General features: G+C 31.3%; 2 protein-coding genes across 8 annotated transcripts in view; both read right to left on the bottom strand.

Annotated features, from left to right (window-relative positions):
- Adss (adenylosuccinate synthetase) overlaps nucleotides 1–25,037 on the bottom strand; it is a 397,806-nt gene that overhangs the window by 95,022 nt on the left and 277,747 nt on the right. The gene's annotated exons all lie outside the window — the stretch shown is intronic.
- The window catches only part of Dg (Dystroglycan), a 122,171-nt gene that overhangs the window by 47,947 nt on the left and 49,187 nt on the right, over nucleotides 1–25,037 (bottom strand). For 5 of the 7 annotated variants that reach the window (XM_088191017.1, XM_088191020.1, XM_088191021.1 and 2 more), the window contains exon 2: nucleotides 9,336–9,396. The gene's annotated coding sequence lies outside the window, so the exon portion shown is untranslated. Of the gene's footprint in view, nucleotides 1–3,254; nucleotides 3,547–9,335; nucleotides 9,397–25,037 lie in introns of those variants that run through there. The other 2 variants (XM_088191018.1, XM_088191023.1) reach the window with 1 other exon arrangement.

Raw genomic sequence — 25,037 nt, 5'->3', positions numbered from 1 at the left:
TCGGCCCGCTTAGCAGACGCCCACACCGGAGAGAACCGAAGATACGGCCTGAGACTCCCGAACTCGATCATCGCAGCAAGAGGAAATGACCTCCAATACACTGTCGCTGCCATGTCTACAAGACCCATGAGGATTTTTCACGAAACATCAGCCCTCCGCCAGCTTCTCCACCACTGCTCAGAGAAAATGATACTCGCCCATCATAGTAACTCGCAAGATATGTAATATAATCTAATAAATTATTACCAGTTTCCACATGCGTCTTACTGGGTGCGAAATCACACCCCTTAGGGTTACAAAACATTTTTTCTTCTAAAAAGATAGGGTTCGAATCCCACTTGAATCTTATTATTATAAATTTCTATCATGTCTGAAAGATATTATTATTATAATTATAATAATTACAGTCTGACTACTAAAAATATATGATAAAAATCATTTTTATATTTTGAATGGACATACGTATATATATTTATATAATATATAATAAAAAAAAAACATTTTGAAGTTCAATTATTACCATTCTAAAAAACTTTAATTTTATTTAGGGAAAAAATATTTGTGTGATAAAATAAAGCAAAAAATAGTGAAAATACATTTTTATCATATATTAGCCAAATACTTTTAGGCTTACTTAGCACATACGTTCATATATCACTCACGTTCGACACTTCTAAATTTGAAACGAAACACACTCAGACACAAAAGAAAATAAACTGTTTTATGACACCCAGAGCGTACGGAAAAAGCTCTGTATATCTATAAAAACTATAATATAGTATATATTGTATTACAAATACTTGTTTAGCACGGCTTTCAAAAAATGTACAATAATTAGCTTTCTATTTTTAAGTTATGAAAGTAGCGAGAAAGCAGCTTGGAAAAATACATCATTTGGAGACAACAAGGGATGGGGTGAACGAAAATGTAATTATTTACGGGGAAAAGTAGACAAAAAACTGTGACGTGGAAATGGTTTGGGAGTTTAATAACGGATGGCGACGAATTGCCTTAACTTTATTAATATTTTGCCACTAAAGAATTAAATATTTTTAAGTCACCTTGAAGCAATTTACATTTATCGGAACATATTACCATTCAATGACATCATTCGAGGAATTTGTTAAATATTGTTAGGCAATTATTGTTGCGTAGTCAACAATTTTTAATGTTTAATTAACATAATACTATATTTAAATTTATTAATAAGGATTTATAGCATTCATAAATAAACTATATATAGTGTATGAGTAAGGAGTTCATTGTAAACAATATGATTCACCGCAGAATTTATAATCGTAAAACCTCATCTGCAATAAAAGCGGACGTTAACACTTTGCGGTTCAGAGTCAATAACGTACGTCCTTTTTAACAGACAATACAACAAGAAGCTTATCATCGATAAAATAAGTGAAAATGTCGAGTGTGGATTTGTTAAAAGCAGATGCAAGATTTTTCATATATGAGAGGGTAGGGAGGGGGGAGTATTCTGAAAGTAAAGACACAAGTCCATAAAGTTGTTTTTATGAGATTGACTTACAGTAGATTGTATCAACGTAAATTTTAATCAAATAGAGATCGAGCGTGATTCTATAAATCTATTTGGAATAGATAAAATATTAACTTTTTTTTAATACTGAATTATTCTTGCAATTTTGTCTTTAAGCGTATGGTGACAACATAATTGAGACTATACCCTATTTACGTTAGCACAGTCAGTTCGAGAGCAATCAATATGGTTATTATGTACAATATGGATATACGTTCGATATACTTATCATTACTCCTGTTAATATTTAAAAAAAAATTATAGAAATTAAAATCATTACTACATTTTTTAAAACGTGAACCCAAACTTGTCATCTCTTTCTAAATTATGAATATTGATGAAATGGATAGCTTTCGAACTGACTGTGTTAACGTAAATATAGTATACTTGTTTATAAGAATTTAAGTTGTGACGTAATGTAGCAGTAGCCTATAGAAATATAAATGCAACGTTCAGTCAAATAGCAATTCGAATATGGATTGAAAAAAATCGTGCCGGCATTATAAATCTCAACAATGAGCATCGATTAAGACATAGAACGATTGTGAACAAAGAATAATTGAAAGCCTTGATGGAAGCTAGTCCACATAGAACAATTTGAGTTCTTGCATGTGATGTAAGAGTTAATGTAATGATAGCTCTCGCCACCTCGCTGCAGTAGGAAAGGTGTATAAGCGGGTATTACACGAATTAACAGATTAAACGATAAAGAATTTAATTATTACCTGCGGTGTGAATAAGTGAATAATGTATGACGACAGAAAATCATGCATGAAAATATGGCTATGGACACTGTACAATAACAAAGGATATGGTTCCACCTCAAATCATCGAGATTAGTCAGATTGTCTTAAGGGTATATAACACTACTTATTTTAAGCACAGAAATACCCACATGCTTCCGAATTTTTTTGTATTACTATTATTTAACGATTATTTAATTTTACATCGAACTATATTTAAGTATGCTAAAAACTACGCAGAAGTCATTAATTGGTTGTAATAATTTATATCGTACAAAAGTGCCACGTTTTATACGAACCGTATAACAAATTAATTTTTTTGTTAGATAAATACCATTTAAGCTAATAAAATATATTTTATTTGGTTCAAAATACCGCGTTTTAATTTTAATCTAGAAATACGCAAAGTTGATTTGGTACGATATATATGTATTTAGATAAATAGCTTTGAAACATCTATTCATTTATTTTTCAATGGTCTCAAGGGACCTCAAACAATGGGTGATCATAGGAACGTGTTTATTGATTCTAATGTCAAACAAATATTATGCCTACTTTTTCCGGCACCTAACGCGCGTAGTTTCCAATAACCGTTTTATTAGGAATATATACATTTTGACATTGCCATAAAAATAAAAAATAAATTTTAAGTAATATCTGCATAAATCCAATCGCATAAAATAAACGAAGCACTGAACGAACTGACACGAGACGGGTTTAGAGTGTTAAGTGTTGACAACCGAGTAAATATTGACATATAATATAACGATCATATGAACATATGTATGTATGTATATGGTACGACCCTTGGTTATGTAAAATAAAATAAATCGACACATTAAAAGTAACGATTCACATAAAATTGTTTACCTAGCTTCTATGTAGGATGATGAAGTATTAAATTACAGATTTCATTGATTTTGGAAAAGACTAATGATAAAGTGGAGTTGTACGAAGCTTACCTAATTTTATAAATTGCCCCAAGATGGGGCGTTTAAAAGTAGCCCGAAGCGCGATTCTTTCGACGCATTCAAAGCTTAAAAGTCGGTCGAATCTCGCCTTATACTCCAATAATCTGCATAATTAGGCTATTTGCTAATTGTACAAGCCTCTCGGGAGTCGTCAGCCGGAAACTCTCGAGGCACCGGGACAATTTTACAAGATATTAAGAGACTCCTCGGTAGTAATAATTATTTGGAGCGGTACTTTTTACGGCGCGATAGGTGTTATCGTTATGGAGCGCCGGGGCTATCTGGAGCAGTCTCAAGATAAAAGCTAATTATTATTGTACTGCAGTACTCCTTGGGCGACTTGGTGGTTGCACAGGTCGTGGGTCAACAACACGACGGGCACCAAAAATAGACACTGGAATGCATTCTGGAAGCGAGCGCACAGAGAGAACCGCTAACTCAATGATATTGCAGGCTAATATAATAAATCTATTTTTGTACAATAATAAGCGATATGCCAAATGGGGGACTTAAGACACTTGCGAAAGCTAATCATAATCATAATGGTGCTAAAAAACGCGTTGAGTGAATGTAAAATTTTTACGAGTGAGCACATTAGAAAAAAGTACTGATGTTAGAATATTAAGAGTAGGAATGCAACATTTATTTGAAGTTGTGTTAAGAAAAAGCAATCTCTATATACAGTGTGACGATACTATTGATAAATTTGATCCAAAGTTCAGAGAGTGTCGTTTTACAAACAATTAAGATATCTCTTGATGAAATACGTGCACAGTGGGTGGTAAAAGTGGCGTGTGTCATATACACCTATGACTCCATTAAAATGACGTTTAATTTATCAACAAGAATTATGGTTAAATTAAACCTAAGCGAACACTATTAATAAACACGATAGGCTATTATACATTTAATATAATAATATTTGGGTGCTTAATTTCCGTCCATTGTTATTGAAATAGAATCGTGCCTTGTATGCAAAAGTTTATATAATTTAAAATAATTAAAAGAGAGATTATTATAATATGTTAATAACATTGTTTAACAAATTTTCACATCATATTACAACATTAATATAATTTTTTGTTCGCAAGTTGAGTTGTGCAATTTAAAACTTGTATTAAGGGCCAGACCAAGAATTTTTTCCCACATTTTTCCTTATATTCTGAAATGTTTTATTAAAGATTATTTTTTGTCACATTTTTACTGCGTTGAACAAATTAATAATAAAAAAAAAAAACACTACTATTATTACAGGATTACGATTAAGTCCAAAGTTGAGTGACCAAAGGGAGGAAAACAATATTTTATAATCAATGCCTTCACTGTTCGATGAAGTGGATACCTTCTATTCCGGAATATAAAAAGCACCCCCAGAAAAATTCACTCTCAGGATTTGCAGTTGCCTGGATTTTCTGCTGTATCTTTTACTTCATTGATGACGGACGTAATGCATTCCATCTGATCAGTATACAATTATTTTACTCTCATAAAAGAGGGTCACTTATCCTACCTAATCCAGCTTTTGTGTCGATTGGCCAATCTCATGCGTATTAGACGCATTTATTTGGTTAATAGTGGTGTTTTGGCAGGTGTACCACTACAAACACCCCCTTCCCTAAGCAACATACAAGAGTTGTCACAAGTACTCACATGTGATTTTTACGCCCATTACGTAAGCACATTGGTAGTATCAACAAGGATAGATATATTTACCCTTAACCCGATTTATTGCATCCATTTCGACAATTTTCAAAAGATTGGTTATAATCGATAGACTGTATAGAATGCGATTGAACAGTGAATTATTTTACGAGATTTAAATAAATACTTTGTTCCATAAAACGAATTGTTTGTGCATTACAATAAAAATAAATGAGCATTAAATAATTATATTTATGTTAAATAAAAAATATTAGATTGAGCAGCATTTGATTTAAAGTGTGCACTAAAACGAATGATTTGTGCATTAAAATAAATAAGCTGTGCATTAACGTTGATATAAACTCAATATAAACACTGTATTTATAACCAAGCTCAATATAAACAATGTTTTTAGAATTAAGCTCAATATAAACACTGCATTTAGAGAATATTTGCGTAAGGAAAATTTGATAATAAAATCTTAGTCATGAGTATTTTCAGATGCAGTTAGTTAGCTCGCGGTCACAGCGGTTTTTCTACAGTGTCTTGGGTGGGCTACACGAGTTTCTAAAAATTGCATACACTTTGACTAAACGATCGGAGGTTAAGCATGATTTATAATTTTTATATTTACTTCAAGCACACGTGCATACTTATAAACAACACGTGAAAAGCACTCGGCAGCGGCGAAAGTCCCCCAGTGCGGCGAATGCCCCTTGAGAAGTCTCGAGTATCGAACACCATAATATACAGCACAACAACAAAGAATACGTATGTATGCTTCGTGCATGCGTCGAGTGTTTCGCAGAAAATTATATACGTGTTTATAAAACAAGACCGATAAAACCGCGAGATTTACACGAAGATGACACAGTCAGTCACACGTTGAGCTATTTAGAGGCTTCGAAGTTTATATTAAGAACTAGTAGAACACAATTTCCATGCATTACTTAAACAATTAACGAAAATACTTTGGAAGTTAATTGGAATTGTTCAACTTTCGAATTTAATTAAACCAATTTATAGTCAGACTGTCATACAGCTTCGTCCGGGGCCATATTCTATAAAGTTGCCGTCTTTATTTTCTAGTCTATTTTACATCTTAAGGATAATGTGCATTTTACCATTTTATACATAATTAACTTAATAACACATTGTGCTTGTCGCTCGTAAAGAAGCAATCATAATAACCATATGATTATACATCTTAGACGTGTCTTAAAGCGCTTAAACAACATGAGCGAATCATTTACGTAAGGCGGTAATTGCTTGTGTAATATTGGTAGTCATATAACTTTTCCAGAAATATAGAATACTTGGAGAAAGCTCCGAAGAAATAGGACAATCCATTCCCGAAATAATCGCGAACATACAGAAAGAATTTATTTTTATATATAAAGAGAAAGCGAAGAGATGAAATTTTTTGGCCATTGGTCAACTGGTTATATTTAGTATTTTTGATTTCTTAAGAAACGAAATTTTACACTTGATGTATTTCTCGAGAAATAAGTTAGTTATCCAATATTATTAAAATAGTAATTAATTGCGTCCAATGTTGTTTTTGTGATAGTCATTAGCAGCTATTGTGTTAAGTTTGTGTGTAGATTAAAACCACAGAATATTTAATATTGTTTCGAATATATTTCATTACCACCAGAAAAATAAATAATTCTAAAGATTATGTTTAACAATAATTAAGAAACTTATTATAATTATTTTTTATTATCTAAAAAAATATACTATTATTAAGAAAGATTAAGTCATGTCAGTTGTTGTAACTAAATAATACATTTAGGATGCAAGAAAATATTCAATGTCACAATTTCTAAAACAATATTCCCTAAATCTCTCATATGATATTTAAAAGGGTGAGATGAATCAACTATAGATTGTCACAACACAAAATAGGTAAAATCAAATTTTACTCACCCTACATATAACATCAAACACCCTAGACGTAGGTCGTATCGAGCTTGTGCGCAACGCCACAGGGGTGGCCGGTAGCTGGATGAGAATGGCGACGTTGAAAAAACGAAGGGCGAAAGAAGATTATAAGACACCCTCCGGGCAAAATAACAGGGGAGTCTCGACAGCGCAGGACATTGTGCAGTTGGGGAGGGCCGCGTTCTCTCAAAGTCAATAAAAATTCAAATGAAGCGCCACCGATCGAGAAACTTTTAATCCGAAAGGGATGGAATTGGAGGGGTTTTCAGAACTGGGCCAGCGGCGATTAGCGCCACGATTTATATAATCATTTTACAACCTGGCAAAGAGCAATCGACACGCAAGAGTCTGGATGCGAATTAAGTACGTAAGCAAATTATGCACGAATAATAACTGTGGTAAATCAATTTGAACGCGGCAAATAATAGCGAGCAAAAAAGAAGTATACAAAGCTCGAAATGAGTGCGAAAATTAATGGGTGTAAAAAATGTTAATAGCTACCATTAAATTAGCGCAATATTATTATACCCTTTCTTTTCGAGGATTATTATAAAAAGTACAAATAACGCTCAGCTTTTACCATTATCAAAAATATATGCTATAATTATTCTGAAATGCACCACTCGGTTTACACACGAAGTAAATTTAATAGCTTGTAAACCAATACGCATGTGAAATACTAGCACGGCTGTTTTCTCCAAATTAAATTTAATTAATTATGTTTCTACGATCAAATTTCATATAGTATTTTATTAATTACGAGACAAATTATCGAAATCATTAGATTAAATAATAAACCATTAGATTAAATGATTAAATCATTGGATTAAATATAACAGACATAAGTCGAAAAATTATTAAAGCAATTTGTTGTTTCGACATACATTCATTTTTGATGCAGTACCTAAGTAAAGTCAACAGAAATTTAGCAAAAACTAAAATAGCGTATAGAACTGAACAATTAATACAAAGTGGCGAAGCGAAGATGTACCAAATGTTTTCTAGTCGATACTACATATCAGTCGCCAAGTAAGAACGAGTGAAATTCTTTTGTGAATTACAGAACATTTAGATAAGAATTAGGGTAGTTTTAGAATTAAATCATACTGTTAATATACACAGTTATTGGCCAGTCATGGTTTTTTTAATATTTTGATTTTATTAAAATTCATAGTATTTTATTAAATGACATGCATTTTTCTGGCTAAATTCAAGAGGTGGCAAACGACTAATTATAAATGTGCTGCAGCTGCTGTACATTTCATTCCACGAAAATTTTCCAAAAAATGATCCCGTTATTAACTCAAAAACATATTATTCCACGTTGTATTTAAAAAAGGATGTACTTCACTAAAAATATTGAGCTGGAGCTATTGCTGTTCAGTTGACATATAGAGAGATGAAATTTAGGAATATGTCAATCAGACTACCACTAAATGAAAAATAAATGATTCGTTGATTTCGAAAGTACTTTATCAAAAAGCCATCCTGCAAAAATATTGCGTTTGATATATGCTTTCAATTCTATATCCATTTTTTCAAGTAAAAGTGAATGCTGGTTTTCGCGAATGAATCTAATTATTACCCCAATAAGAGTTTCGTTCAAGATTATTACAGTTTCGGATTTTTTGTTCATCAAACTCGTCGAACCACCTTTGCCACTTTTCGATCTTTTGAAATACGTTAATCTGTGGTTTCTCAGATTTTATTCAGTCATAGACACCAACAATAAAAAAAGTAATAGAGACGATTAATCATACGAGAATTGGACAAAACTTTGGAAATCACTATAAACTGTAATGCAAATATATTATGTTTTACAATTTTATTTTATATTTAATCTTCAGTTGTATATTTGTATTTATTCGTTTAATTTTAGATTTGACATTTCTAACGTAAAGAAAAAACATGATAACTTTTGTTTAATTTTTTATGCGCTTCGAGGCATAGGAAAAGCTGCTTTAAATTCAATTTAAATGTTATTTGAATATCATTTTCTTTAGTAGAAATGCATGATAAGAAATGAGTAGTTTTTTGAAAACATTAATTTTCGTCATAATTTTAGATTTACTTAAATCTCTGCATGTATTTTTTTATTTGAAAGGGTTTCACCCAGCTGGTTTACTATTTTTTGTTAAACGTGTCAGCCAATGATAATTTGTCATTAGAAAATCTACTAATTTAAATTGAAATTGCAAATAGAATTTGCATCCTCCGTTCTTACATTATTATTTAGATATTCCAGATAGGTAAAATAATAGGCTCTCTTTAAAGTAAAGTTATTAATTTACACTTAATATCTAATTAACCATTGCACTGATTTATAATTATGCTTCTATTTCTATAAATATACGAGTAAGCGTTTAATACTATATTATAGTCTGATGATGTCACACGCATATGTAACCGCTCCAATTAGTAATAATTGCGCATAGTTGTATTATTATCTCGATTAATGTAATTGCATATCATTTCAAATTCACATACCTTTCAATGTGATCTTGTGTGGCGGGCGGCAGAGTTGTGCTGGTTTATCAAAAGCTTCAATCTGAAAGATAAAATAAAATAAATTACTTTAGCATTATTGCTATAAAAAAGGGTTTGAAGGGTTGACATTATCTCGCGGCAAAAACACCTACGGCCTTCGACGAATAGAGCGAGTTTTAAATAATGAAAAAAATCGAATTCGTTCTCGAGGCGATTACGTAATCGGACGTTAGCGAACGCTTAACCTTTTCATGGTGGTATTTTGTGAGCGTAAAAATACAACGTTGGTTATATGATGAAAATGAAATAAAAGGTAACAAGGCTCGTCAAAGTCATCAGCGTGATTTCGTTTGGGCCGAGTGCTTCGCCTTACGGGGGTTGAATTTTATTTGACGCCTAGCACGCCCTATAAAATAAACGTGACAAGTCCGCGGGGAGCGAACGGGTTGAAGTTATGCACGCCGGAAAATGCCAGAGCGGAAATGCCGAGCGGTTTTCCCGGGGCACGGTTATAAGGTTTTCCGAGACATAACAGCATTTTCCGCGAGCGAATGTGTTAGTAGCAATTATCGAAGCTAATCGATCACGGAGAACAGGCAATGGTTTTGAAAAGGTTATTCGGATTGTTTAAAAGCACAACAGAAGCTGAAACACCGGATATATTTGATCTGCAAGAAATTGAAATCGAATTTTACGGTTATTTAGAAGCACCGCGCATCAAATTTATACATTTTATTAATAATATTTATATACGCAAATATACTTTTAAAATATTTTTATTATAAATTTATAAAATAAGAACTACCTTAATTGAAAATAAAATAAAATTATCTCTATTGACGTAAGCATCGCGTATATGAGCGGATGATGCCATGGTGTTTTTTTTAATACACGATTTAAAAGTACAAATATTATAGCATGAATAATGGAAGTACAAATTTACTTAACCTTCTAAGCTTATATCATAGAGCACTATAAGATTTTTCATTGAGCATCTGCTGCGAATTTCTAGGTCAACGCAATATTTTTAAATATTTATAGGATGTCAAACAATATTAAGTACAACAATATAATATGAGTCAAGTGGCAATATGCTTTTCAAAGACACGTTATTTCTTATGTTATATATTCTAATTGCATAAATATGCAATTAAAATTTCGCTGAATGATTTTTTTTATTGATTTAATATCGCAAGATATAACTTATAGAGTACTGGTCATCAATCTAACAATTTTAAGCTTACGATTTCTATTGTATTCATAGACAATCAATAGGTAGTCGTAAAAAAAGCCACAGATGCAAATTGTTTCAGTATACTATTTTTTTCTATAATTTTAATTGCTTACAAAGAATATGATTGATTATTATTATATTTATAAGGGATTACAAAAATAGTATAAATATTGTTGAGAAGTGTGTAAAATAGGCAATTCCTAAGCATTATTGCGAAATGTTGAGTTTCAAAACAACATTTGAAAGAAAGAAAAAAAAAATATTGTGTAAATTTTATATTTTGAATTGTCTTTTCTCGTAATATAAACTATTCACGAATTATATTTAGGATTTTGTATCAAAAATATTAGGAATATAAATTACGTTACATTTTTAATTAATAGAATATTATAATTTGTTAGTTGTAACATGTTTATTTTAGCCATTAGTTATCTTTAATTCCTTGAATACATTTGGATTAACTAAGTATAAACTAACCTTCAAGATTGATATCCTTATTCGATTACAAAAATATGTTATTTAACACGGTTTGCTATCATGGGATTAAACACATATGTACACGATTAAATAGCGAATTTAATAGCAATGCGACATGAATTGAGTTGAAAGATGAATGCTTCTTTTGTGTTAAATTTTATGTTGCATTATCATAAGTATTGTTTCAATGTGCAGATAAAGGAAAATCATAATACGAAAGAAAGTATTATACATAATACATAATGTGAACACATATTTATTATACAAATAAAGAAATACAAATAAGTCATAGAAAAAACCCCGATCAAACAAAGATTAATTGCTATCGGCAGTAATATCAAATATAGTATATTTGTAGATATCACTAACTGCTTAATCAAAACATTCTACAAAACTGCTATGATTGTAGTATAGTATAATATATTTACTACACAAAAACTCATTAATTAAGTGGAATAAACCTGACGTAACCATATTTTTTTTAAAGGTTTAATTAATTATAATAAATGATATTTTGCACGAATCTGATAACGATTTGATGTGTTACGTTAAGAACGTAAACGAGCTGATGGCTTAACGTAAATGTTATATACTAAACGTGGCATGTTATACGTGAATATTATATAATATTGTTTTTAGGAAATTATGGCTTGTAATAATACTTATTTGAACCGCAAAAACCGAATTTGAATTCCGCTGTAAATCAAACGTTTAAAAACACCATTATTGCGCCGAATTGTTCTTCCAGCATCCCTTTGGTCGAACACAATGGGGAAGATAAATTGCCTCAAGCTTTGACATAGGAGCGAAACCCGAAATTGTAATTTTATTTTGTAATGATATTTCTAATCAATACTATGCCATAAAACGGCGGGTGACCGTGCCCAAAATCTAATAAAGGCTGATTTTATTAAGTAAATATGTGTGTTCTCGATATATTAGTGGCGGCTCGAGTGCAGTTATTTTTTCTAACGTGATTATTATTTGCATAGTTTCATGTATAATATGTATGGGTAAAACAATCTCCATGTTATGTAGAACAACATGTAAAATGTACATAAATAAATAATAAAAATACAAAAAGGTATATAAATTTTAAACGTTTAAGTGACTTTTGGCATTTTGTAAATATCTATTTTTTAACAAAATTTATATATACATATATTTACATATATTATCAACAAAGCACATAATCGTATATATTTTATTTATTTTATATATATCATATTTATTTTTATGAAAAAGCGAGATTCATACCCCAGCTATAAATTTAATACAAAGTTGAGGTCCCTTCTTTTTCCATCTGTTGCCATAGTGCTCTTTTCGTTTCGAAAATATAAATGTTTCAGGTTTTAAATAAATGGTATATTATATTTAATGAAAAATGGTTATTGAATTAAGCAATAACATTGAGTTGATACTTTTCAGCTACAGCTTTGATTTTTCCGAAATATAGTGACCATTATTCAGATGAAGCAAAGTAAGCAAAGCTGTCATTCTTATTGAATTAAAACGATCTAAATTTTTCAGCGCCCGTGTTTTTCGATACCCGTTTTAAAAATAAATCATACGTAAAATATTAGGTTAGCCCGCGCATGTTTCTATATGAAATTGTTTATTATTACGCTCAATCATGAATATGTAAAGCGGCGCTTCAGGCGTGGAAAACGCGGCGTAAACACTGGTTTATAAAAAAAAGCAAAGCGAGAACGGGGAATAGAGTGATTTCAGCAGTATCCAAAAACGAGATCCACTTCCCGGTTCGAACATTAAAAATTAAAAAGGCGAGAAAAGAAAGGAGAGGCGGCGCGGAAAAGTGCAAGAAGATAGCGTATAAAGTAACGTGGATAGTAGGTTTTTGAATGAGGGCACATACACACGCCGGGTTTAACCTTTTCATTGCCTGCACAGCATCCCGAGGCGCTCTCTCCTGAGCGAACGCCAGAAAAAAAGCAATTAACTTAATTATTTCACTACAGAGAGTCACCCGCGCGTATGTGTGTAGCGTTTATACTAATTAATTAACTTTTTTTTTTGAAACGGGACACCGGCAAGATTTATTGCGACGTTTGCAATTAAAGCTAATGATAAATTGACATCCACGAATATTACTCACATCCTTTGGGATGCAAGGAAATTTATTTGTCAAGGTGTGCCACCCAATAATAATCGTTTATTTAGGATAATTCTTCAAGCTAACACATAGGTTTTAGTTTAAAATTGATAACTGGCATGGGAGGACAGACTAATCGTAAAAGTTAGAAAACAAAGTATATCTAGAGACACATCTGAACAAAAATAAAAACATTATGAATGGCATAATTAGTAAAATTAAACTACAGTAGAACCTCGGATTATGAGTGTTTCGCAATACGAGCAATACATTTAGCTTCTATAGAAAAGTGCAATACACATTTTATACGAAAAATTATGATTTCAAGGATGATGCGTTTTTTCGAATGCTACTGTATATAACTGATGTATGACGACATTTTCTGGAGTCCAATGATTAATAGTGTTCCGCCTTACTGCATGAGAAATTTTGTTCTTTAGGGTTATACATGGTACTCTACAAGATATCTTAACACTTTACCGACCGGCAGTTTCACTATGAGACTTACGCTAATTACTGGGCAAATATCAGCTTTTTATTTAAATTGATGTATCTTTTGATACTGTCTGATTTTTCTAACCATGTTATTAAGATTGAAATTGAAGAAATACAAAATATATATAATTATTATTTTTTTTAATTTCCCTTTATATACGTATGTCTAAATATATATTTTTTCAAAATAAAATTTAAATTCATTCATATATTTAATCATGTCTTAAAAATTAAAATAAAACACTAAACATATTTTTTTAATTTGACGTGAAAACCATATGCAAAAGACGCCAATTGGCGTCCGCAGTATTTAATGTTCAACACGCTCAGGACGTCAATTGATGTGACCGGTAGGTAAAGTGTTAATAAGAAATAGGCCTTACTTTGGTTCAGAATTTATTGTAAATTCTTGAAGTTTGGAAGGTTTCAAGTTGTTATTACACATTATTAGAAATTTTTCAAGAAACTACTTGAATCTAATTTAAAATAATCCTCACCAATACGTATATAACAATTTAAAGTTGAAAGGCTTGAGAACTTACACCTCGTCTAGAATTTGTGTATACTTTCCCTGGGGGGGGGGGGGGAAATCATGGGGAAGAAGAATCAATATGAAAGACAAAGGGAATATTATTGAAAGAGCAAAAGTTCAAAGAAAATGTTAGCCAATTAAAACATGAAAGTAACTTTTGAGCACACGCTTACTCCTCCGTTTTGCGGAGTATTTAAAAAACTTTACTGTGAGTGTTTAAAAGTTATATTCGGAGCAAACAATAGTCGGGTCAAATATTCGCTGGAGCAACAAGCGTACCTTTTCGTGCTAAATGTGTCACTCACACCACTCATTTAGAAGTTGTGAAACAAATCAAATACTTATATACCGAGGGATGAATAGATATATGCTTACCAGACTGTGTTAATTTGTTCACCGAACATCCGTCGACTCACAAGTAACCAGTAAAAAACACAGTCAATGTCAAACGTGTACAACGTGACCCACTGCTCGAGGCAATGTATCAAAAATAAATGGAGAAAATCTTGTTTCATTGCATAAGAACACTATGTTTTCAGTTGCACATAAATATAATACTATCATCGTAAGATCGCGTACGTAGATTTATAAATCAAGCTGAAGGGTTATTTGATAAGAGCGAATTATATATTACATATAGTTCGCATCGGGGCTGTAAATTTTTTTTTCATGTTCTCAGACGCAAATGAAAATCATTACTCTTAGGTCCGACACGCTAGTTTTGAGTGATTAATGACAAATTGCGCCTATAATTAGTTACGTTTCAACGTGAACGATCCGATAAGAATGAGTGAGAGTAATTTATTTTAGAAGATACCTCGCATTGGAAAATTAGTAGGGTGGAGGATAAATTCTAGTCCTCTCTCCGTTCATTCGTCAGATGCGATCTTAAAATATTTGAATCATCAATCTGGCGATGTTGTTTTCTCGGCGTTAAAACTAACCGAGCCGGAAAAATATATCCATCCGAGAGATGCGTTGACAATAACAAATTGCAAAACGATGTTAACCTTTCCGTTGCGGTTGGCGTAGTTTACACAGCGACTATTTATTTATCTGAATTATCTAGAAAGAAACGTAGAAGATAAACACATTTCTGGGCATTTTTATTTTTGACTGACAGTCATCTATAAAATGGTGTTTTTGTATTATTCAAATGTTTTTATAATATATTATTATTGGGCTGTCTCACAGAAAATTGTATATTTTGTGTTGACTTTAACCATTAAAGCGGCGCCTTCTTGTATTTATTTAAATTAATATTAGTTACGTTAACTCTTTATAATTTTACATTGATTTTTACAATCGTATGGTATTTGATTTATTAAACTGTAAAATGTCTTAATTCATAACTATTAAACAAGAAGAAAGTAAATTTATATGGTTATTTTTTATCTTCCGTTCAGTTTATCTAGTATATTCACAAGTCTAGAAAAAAATGTGCAAATGGTCAAATAAATAATGATACAATAAATTAGAGTGGAGTTATATTAATTTCTGCGGCATAAAAATGTTAAATTAATTTTTTAAAACCTCACGTAGGAAGTTTGTTAGTTTTCTTGAAAGAGCAAACTAATATTCGCATTGTTTGTTTTGTTGAATGAACATACAATATTCCGCACCAATATTGGTATTTCTCACTTCCAAAACCGATCTGCATCACTCTTCGCAAAGGAGAAGTTTCTTGGGCAAGAAGCAAGACTGTCTCGGTAGCGAAATACACAACATCCCTCGAGATTAACTTTTGTTTCGCAATCTCCGCCGTAACCATTGTGCGAGACAGAGTTCAGCGACGTCGAAAAGTGGTTCTCATTATCGTTCGCGCTCCGAAGAAATTAATAGACGCAACACCAACTTTGCAAAGTATAACAATGCAAAAATAGCGCTAGAAGTGAGAAAAGTAGCAACTCATATCTAAATATATGCGAAATTGACCAGAACGAGTGTAGAATAAATATTGATCTTACTATTTTTTTTGCCTAAAGCTAAAAGCTAAGCAAATACAATGCAATCTATTGTTTATACAATAAATAATGAGTTACATCATATTTGAGATATGATTCATCGTTTTCATAAATCTTGGTGCATTTTGTATGATTCACGCATACGAAACGTGACGTAAATATTAAGCGTTAATGCGTATGCAGAATTCTGATTTTGAAAATGTATATTATACACGCGTACCAAAATAGAATTTATATATGTATGTATAAACATAAATACAAACATACATACACAAGAAATATATGAAAATATTGGTTTAATATATTTTTGAAATCTGTCAAAAGAAGTTGAAGGAAAATGTTATTGAAATATTAGAGGAAATATTATTCGATATTAAGGCAAGCGATGGACCGATTGACACTAGCATATTTGGAAAGTTTTCTCTGCTGAATATGAAAGTACATGTCTCTCCATGTACTAAAACTGATAGTGATGTAATTCATAGTAGGATACTCTAAGATGAAAATAAATTGATTATTATTTTCATAGTAAATTAGTAATTATGTTGAACAAGGGGCGAAGGGGTGTGTGACATTGCAGCTAAAATAGACCCCGGAAAAGCTGGTAACAATTTATTTAATTAAGCATTTGCTGGAGTGTCGAAATTGAATTATCGTCGACTGTGATATGTCGTGGAGCAGCGAGGATCTGTCGTGATGTGTTCTTGTGATTATGCTGAACGATCTGCTTATGTGTTTAATGCTATGATTTTAAGGCGCCACTTCTTCCCCTGTCTGCCACATATTTTATATTGCTGATTCGAGGCAGTTCTGGCAAATCGCAGATGAGGATGTTGGTGGCCTAATTGCATCACTATTTTGACACACCCATTAAATATGTTTATGCCTTAAAAGTGATTTCATTTGGCCACGGCGTTCGTTAACAAAGGGGGTAAACGACAATGATCCATTTTACGCAGGGTAGAACGAACGAAAAACTACCCTTTTCACACAAAATGGTAGTTTTTCCGATACATATGGATGATTACGAGTGATTAACGTCTCGGTACGAATGTGGTAAGAGTTAGTCCGCGAAATCTCAACAATTATTAATACAATTATTTCGCTCCGAGTTCTTTATTATATTGTTAATACCTTACTTTTGAGATGAGTTGATATTTATTTTCATGGTTCGAAATTATCAATAGAATGACATCTAAGTTAATTGTACAGGTGGTTGAAACCCCCACAACACCAAATGGAATATAAATTTGCTAAATTATAAGGCTCCGTACAATTCCTGAAAATCGTATCAAGCTAAGTTCAATATAAATGACAACAATTATCACAGGCAATGAAAAAAATCAAATTATGTCATTCACAACCGAATCAATGATTTAAAATTAAGATATTTTGGAGTAATGTATCTCAGATGTCAGAGCTAATTCTTTATTTAATTGGATGAGTCGACTTATGTTTCCAGTTGTAGTTAACTCATGCCATTAGTTAGAAAAGTCAATTATGATGCTATAAAGTATTTTTATTTTGTTTTATGAATGTCTGAAAACAACAACAGCTTCATATAATGTAATGTAACTGATGAAATAATTAAGCATATGCAATGCTAGAAAATAAATCTCTGCATTGATAGCGTTTGAAAGAGGCATCTCTTAAATTCTCCTGCATTTGAAGACATGGTTGATAATAATTATTATTCATAACTCATATTGTGCGTGAAAATTTGTGACTCATTTCGAATCATTTGATAAATACCCGATACTTTCGGAATAATTAATTACGAATTCATATATCCACCATTGTGAAGAAATATCATAGATTAATGCGAACCTTCAATAAGTTTTGTTATTAGCACTAGATATATATTTATTTATTAGAAATCTGACCATCATGGCTATGAATTCTGTGTCTTTTGCGTCGTCTCGTGTCCCGGCACTTATTGATTTCCTACTGAAAAAGTTGTCTGAAATTAACACAACTTTATCGCTAGAAATGTTTGCAGCGTCGAAATAAAAAAATAAATAAGCAGCTCGTTGGTTTAATATTTATTTTTACAATAAAACTATGTTGCAAATGAAAACTATTTTCAAAGCTACTTCAAAAAATATATTTGAATAATGCGGAAGATTTATTAGAACAATTTTTTTCTAATTTAGATAGTTCGGAATCGGATACTAAAATAATTAATAAAGATAATATTGATGATTATTTCATTAATATGACAATGACTAAAAAACCATCAGAATATTTCTCGGGTAAAAAAAATGTAGTCCACACAAGGAATTTAAGATTTTACAACCAACCGGAGAACGGACGTAATATCCAAATCTATGCTCAAAATTAAGTCAACATCAACGGAAAGCGAGTATTCTCAACGACAGGAATATTCAATGCGAAAATTATAAATATATCTCAAACGTCCCTAAATAAGTCTCGTTTCCCGGAAATTCTCGGGACTTTCATTAGTTTTAAAGTGCTTTTATAATCAACAATATGAAAAACAATACGTATTCTGATTTCTTTGACATTTAATCTGGATTCAGTTATTTTGTTAATCAATAAAAAAATCTAGGAATTGCCTGAATACACACGCTGATATGCGGATCGCAATCAACAATAAAGATCCACATTTTAAATGATAAGCAAGAGCAGAAAATTCATTAAAATTAATTATGTTAGCAATTCTTTCATATATTATAATAACTCGTAATAAAAAAATCTATTTACTTTTGTGAACCCACTAATTAAAACAATGAAAACGATTGTAGTTCGTGGAACTGAAAGGTTGTTCCATGTTCTAAAGCGTTTTTCTAAGTTGGGGTTTATTTATTACTTATCAAGTTCATTGGAACTGTGCTGCATCACATTGAAGTATTTATGGAGGATATTTAGAAATGGTTTAAATAGCTAAATAATTAAATAATCGATTGTCAGTTATATAATATAAATAAATGTCTAGATAAGTACGTATGTTAATATACATTAATTTGATTCTAAAAGGTAAATCGTTATCTTTTCTTGGAGGTAAGTAATCATTTTCAATGCTTAAAGCATTTACGCCACACGAACCTAATTTTTATACATGGATACCCTGAGGCAAATTAACTTACATAAACAAATTTTTGAGATATATGTTTGCAAATTGACCTGTATTTTTATACTTGTAACAAAAATACGGGAATTTACAGAGTCAAATATATAAACACATTTATGGAAAGAATACGTTAACTACATAGCTCAACATAAATATTATTTTTAAGGAAACCATTATATAGGAGCGTAAAAATAATGTTAAATAAAAACAAAATCATCGGATATGCTAGCTGTTAATAATTCGCAATTTTTATAGTTAAAAGACTATCGTCAATAGTTACGATGTTAGTAAGCGATAAAGCGGCTGGCTGACATTATTGTCGCGCCGAATTATGCATGTCCGATCCGACACGCGTATTTTCCTACTTCGGAAACAATAAAAAAAGGAGTTAAATTTACGAGCGGGTTTTAAATGTCGGATAAAAAATCCAAGTAACCCATATACGTTAACCCACATATCGGCGACATTTTGCGGCATTGGCGCCCGAAAAGAAAGGCATGTAAACTTAAAAACGACAGCCTCGGCGAAATGTTAATAACGGGTGGTATAAATGCGTAGTGACCGCACGATTTTTTTAGTTCACAAAGGAAAAAATTCACGCAATCCGAGCAATAATGCAAAATCGATGGTGTTTTTTGGCTAGCGGGCTAAACTATTAGGCGAACCAAAGGCTTTTTTGATTTGAGGTGGGCGAAACGACCCACGATGGGATGGGGTGTTGTTTTATTATATAAGTATAGGTATGAACATTTTTTTGCGTTAATCCGGCATTAAGTAAAGGCGAGGGTAAGACTCGAATCGTTTATGTTATGTAATTTAATTTTTGAAAAAATAAATTTAAAAGGGAAGAGAAAAAAATCACGTTGGGACTTACTCTGTAAAGTATATTTTTTTTTGTATATTGAAAACAAAAACAAGATCTTTATGTTCGTTTTAAATTTTTTTATAAATCCGTTTCATGTGGCTATTTACGTTAGCATATAAAAATATTAAAATTTAACTGTAGCAAATATTTTACGCTTACGGGTATAATATAAGCGCACGAATATAATAGTATACTTTTATAATCTTTAGTTTTATGTTTTTAGGAAAACCGTTTTAGATTAACCACGTCTGTGTAAATAGTTAGGTTAATTGTGTTAGCTATTATTAAATCTACTATTGACCAACAAGGCCGTTTTAATATTTAAAGTACGTTTCATGCAAGCAGTATTAGAATAAATTATACACGCATAGTACAAAGTTGCTTCGTGATCGATAGTTGTAATTTAAATGCGTATTTATATTAAATAGAATGCTTTACTACACAATTTGACCGATATAAATCAAATTCAGCGTGGTTTATCTTTAAGAACCTGCAAAAACACAGACATCCTTCTAAATAAATCGATAAATTAATTATATTGAAAGCCATCCGTTCTAAAACCTGCTCAGTTGCACTCTAGGACCATGAGACATATTAAGTTACCCCCCCCCCCAACCCATACAAACAAAATTTTGTAACTTTGAGTTTAAATAAGAGTAGGATCAAACCAAAAATGTCTTCCTTTTGTATGCTCTAAGTACTTTACTAAAATATTTAATTCATGCTTATATTTTGGAATTGTCTCAAATTATCTGGAAAATAGCAAAAATTCATCCGATAAAAAAACATTGCAAAGTAGACAACATACCGATCAGTTCACTGCCGTCATTTAGCAATTATTCGAAAAAATCATATTATCTCGATTAAAGAAATCTCTTAATAGCAAACTCATTCATGAACAATTTAGTTAAATATTAAGCATTAGATTAGCAATGAATTATTTTACTCGTATTAACTTTACTTACACTACTGCATTTCACACCAGAATATACACATTTATACACTTCAGTATCAACAAAATTTACCAATAATTAACCTAGAAATGTTTGTTTAAATATTAATATCGCAAATTAACTTAAGGCAAAGTTTATTGGAGAAGGAAATACAATTAAGTGCTTAATCGGAAAACTTTTTGAACCGTTAATCCGCTCTTGATCGTAAACATTATGTTACAAGACAAGCTATAGAGAATACAAAAATATCGATTAGTTACACAATACCATTACATCTACACATATCGACTATGAATCAACTAAATTCTCGCTATCGCTCACACCTCATCTAGGTTTTGCGCCGTACGCTTGTGTATACAAGCAATAAAATGATAACCGTGTACGTAAGATTTACACGTGTCTTTATATAAGAGCGAATACGCTTTGTATACAAAAGATCCGAATAAACAATACGAATCCGTACCTTTGGTAAGAAATTCTTTTCATCGGGGACATTACGAACAAATATTGGCTATGTTTGTTTTGATATCGACTTTACAACTTTGTATGGGAGATAACCGGATTATTTACTCTCTCTCATCACCGTGAACCGATATAACGTCAGAGACACGATATAAACCATCACGATCAATTTAACCTAAAACGTTCGAAAATTACGCCGAGTCCATTAATCATAATCGATCATCGTAAACACGTTATTAGACCGTCGCTTTATTAGAAACACCAACATGACCCCTTGTATCATGTCACGTCGGTATATTACCTTCCTTAATTGCCGTTATGTATCATAAACGCAATTTTCTTTGCATGTAATGTTTGCTAAGCCCCCCCACACACACACATACGACGGTCGTAAGGTTGAAACTTTCAAATGGTACAGGTTAAACCGCAACGTTATTAGTCCCGGCTCATGATATTACTTTGTGGTTTGCTAAGAGCGATCCTTTATTAGTGTGCTCCTTCAAAATATATCCACATACGTAGAAGTCAGGAAGTGATATGATACAATGAGAGTGAAGTTTAAATAATGTAAAAACTATATGTAAAAAATAAAATATGTAGTGAGTAGAATGGTTTCGGCCTGCGGGAGATTATTCCGCGTGCCGGACGACCATATTCGTGCTTAAAGTTAAAACTGCCGGTTAGTTTGCGATTGCTCCTGATCACTAATTCTTAAAACACTGGATCACACATACAATATTAGTGCATCTTTTTATTTAAAAAATAACTGCCATCAATTTTATCTACTTCTAAAATTGCATGAACGTCATTTATTAATAAAATTTCACTTCGTTCAGTGCCGAACCCACATCCATCGCCTCTTCGAGCGGTATATAAAAGTGTAAAAGAGTCTGTCACGTTCCGTAACTCGTACATTTACTGCAGTGTATCGCTGATAAAGTTCGACAGCTTTAACACTTTTACTGCTTAAAAACGGATAGTATAACACTCTTCTCCAGTGATGCCGTTATCTTTATATCGTCTAGTTCAGCGCTGTTTCCAGCTGCAGGACACTATAACAATAACGTCAGCTTGTACGACACTGGCACGATATTCACAATATTAATGTTTTCATTCGAATCACAATCGGACAATATTATTATTCACGGTGAAATTTAAGCTGTTCTGAATCTGAAAAGCCCAAAAAAATATTGAATACTACTCAAAATGCGCATTTCATATGCATACATGTATATATTTATTATATGATACATACATTTATATTTATATTGTATATGTATTTATAATAAATAATTTAGTGCAAACCTTCACATCCGTATGTTTTTATATTTAACTATCAAGAATATGGAGAAAAAGTTCGCTATGTTAGCAATATTAATTCAATATTATATATATTAATATACAATACTTATTGTATTGCATTTAGATTATTAAATAAAATATTTTACTTCAATATGATTTTACATAGTAGATGGTGAATTAAATAATTACTTAGTATAGATTCTCAAATATATTTATTACAAATTAAAACTATTTAGAAACATATTATTTAAGTTTACTGTGATTTTAATCATAATTGAGCACAATAGAGCAATGGTAGCAACTTGGTCTAAAGATATTTTCAACTATTAGAAATGTCGAATAGTAAACGATAGAATATTTAAATATATTCGTAGTTGTGAAGAATAAAAAAAATACGGTTTAAGCAATAAACACACATTAATGCACATAAAATTGTTATACAAAAAGCAATAAAAAGTAGCAGGACTTTTTTACCTTCAGAAAATTGCTTATAACTTATGAAAACTATATTCGTCTACAAATAATTGTGTTTGCCTTTTTAATAATTATATTGAATATAATATTTTTTTTATATATTTTAAAGTGTTTCAAATTAAAAATTTGTTTGAAGTTTAATTTTAATTATATTGTACCTACCCTCGAAAATATTAAACGCGGCATGCTAAAAATATTAGACAGATTTTATACATATTAATATATACATATGAGGTGTGATCAAAAAATACGGTGAATGAATTTTTATAGCATTAATCCTTTCAACGCCAAGCGCATGATATGATGCGCAACTAAATCTACTGTCTAACGCCAAGCGCATGATATGATGCGCTCGTTAAAACCTTCGTTTTTTAAAGAAACGGAAAGGTAAAAGTTGGCAATATATGTTTTAAAAATCAGTTTGAGTTCCTAGTAAACGATTTCAGTGATTTTATTTATAGAATTTGCGATGAAACAGTGGTATATATAATTATAAAGTCACGCCTTAATTTTAGTCGTTTGTATTTCGCGCGTGGTTTCGATCGTGCTTATTTAGACCACTTTTAGGGTTAGCACAAACGCATCGCGGAAATTCGTTTTTTTATACTTTAATTTATGAATCGAAATTAAATTATGTCATCAATATTTCAATGATAATTGTGATTTGTAAATACTTGTGAATACATTTATACGTTATTTCGACTGTTTTAATATTGTCAACTGTTTTTGTGATTGGTTTTTATTGTTTGTAATAATTAAATAATAATAATAATAATTACTATTAAATACTTATTAATAAATATAAATAAGATATAATTAATAAAATATCAATAATAACTCTTGGTAAATATTAAATAATAATAATAATAACAAAAACGATTCCTTGTCGTAGAATCATTTTATTTTACTTGTTCTATTTATTTACATTAAATTAATACCATCGTGACCTAACAGGTTACCCCAATGCGTCACGATGGTCGAAAAGTTTATTATTTATTGTATATATATGTGTGTGTGTGTGTGTAATATATATTACATATTCCGCCTGGAGTGTAGATATGTTGCACTCTTGCCGGTCCCAAGCCCGGATAAAGGAGGAGGGTTTCTATCATGGAGCAAACCAACCAACGTGGATAAATCCAAATAGTTATGAAAAAATCACAAAGAAATAATAAATCCGCCCCGATTCATAATGACCTAGACGATCGAAATCTAGATAAACGATTTTGGAAGCTGGAATGTGCAATATTACAACCAGGAAAAATGCAAACAATATCGGAAGAAATACTAAAACTCAAGATATATCTAGAAGCCCTACAAGAAATTAGGTGGAAATGCCAAAACCGATCACCGGTTGTAGTGCCGTGGAAGAAGAAGAAGAAGAATATGTATATATTATAAATTATACATATAATTATATATAGTTAAATGTAACATCGTATCTTGCTATCAAGTTTTATTATTTATTATTTTTATATATAAAGAAATATGACAACCTTCAACAACAACCAATTGCAAACACCATTGATCAAAAATAAACGGTTTGGTTATTAGGGTTATTTTTGTGTACGATATATGTGATTTTGTATGCATCAAAGAAATCTTGTCGATTTGTAAATTTTTATAACAGGATGTAGGTCAGACGAAGAAAAAATGCGTTGCAGATTTATATATTAAAATTGTCTCAGTGTGAGCATGACCCTGCTTGTCATTCGCTTGTATAGTGCCGCGCGCGTTCAT

This window comes from Plectrocnemia conspersa, unplaced genomic scaffold (genome assembly GCF_051122295.1).
Source record: "Plectrocnemia conspersa isolate PC_06_02 unplaced genomic scaffold, ASM5112229v1 ptg000008l, whole genome shotgun sequence".
In the NCBI taxonomy this organism is placed as follows: Eukaryota; Metazoa; Arthropoda; class Insecta; order Trichoptera; family Polycentropodidae; genus Plectrocnemia; species Plectrocnemia conspersa.
Note: the sequence above shows the minus strand (reverse complement) of the source record. Positions and strands in the feature narration are given on the sequence as shown.